Source organism: Leishmania donovani, chromosome 10, assembly GCF_000227135.1.
Source record: "Leishmania donovani BPK282A1 complete genome, chromosome 10".
Classification (NCBI taxonomy): Eukaryota; Euglenozoa; class Kinetoplastea; order Trypanosomatida; family Trypanosomatidae; genus Leishmania; species Leishmania donovani.
In genome coordinates, this window is record NC_018237.1 from 211,062 (window position 1) to 211,668 (window position 607).

The following is a 607-nucleotide window of genomic DNA, read 5'->3' on the forward strand; positions in this document are numbered from 1 at the left end:
ACAGAATGCCTCTAAGGTGATCGCAGCTGTGCAGGCATTTAACGTCTTCTCCGACGCGGCGCGCTGCATCGATGGCGCCTTCCGGCCGAAGACGAGTCACGGCATAATCAAGTCGTACGCCGGACTGTGCGCCAACGTGCGGTGCGACACGGCCACGCGCACGTACAGCGTGCAGGTGCACGGCGGCAGCGGCTACGCCAACTGCACGCCGGGCCTCAGAGTTGAGCTGAGCACCGTGAGCAGCGCCTTCGAGGAGGGCGGCTACATCACGTGCCCGCCGTACGTGGAGGTGTGCCAGGGCAACGTGCAGGCTGCCAAGGACGGCGGCAACGCCGCGGCTGGTCGCCGTGGTCCGCGCGCCGCGGCGACGGCGCTGCTGGTGGCCGCGCTGCTGGCCGTGGCGCTCTAGACGGTGGATAGGACGGGTGCTGATGGCGTGTCCCCTGCTCCCCCCTCCCTCCCTCCCTCTCGTTGTCTCTCGGAAGAGCTCCACGCTGTCCTTTCATCTCCTCGCCTGTTCTACGCTTGCTTCGCTGCGCCGCTGCGCACGGTGCCTGTGCGCTTGGAGAGGTGCAGCAGCGCGCGGGAGCTGAGGGAGGGAGGGGGT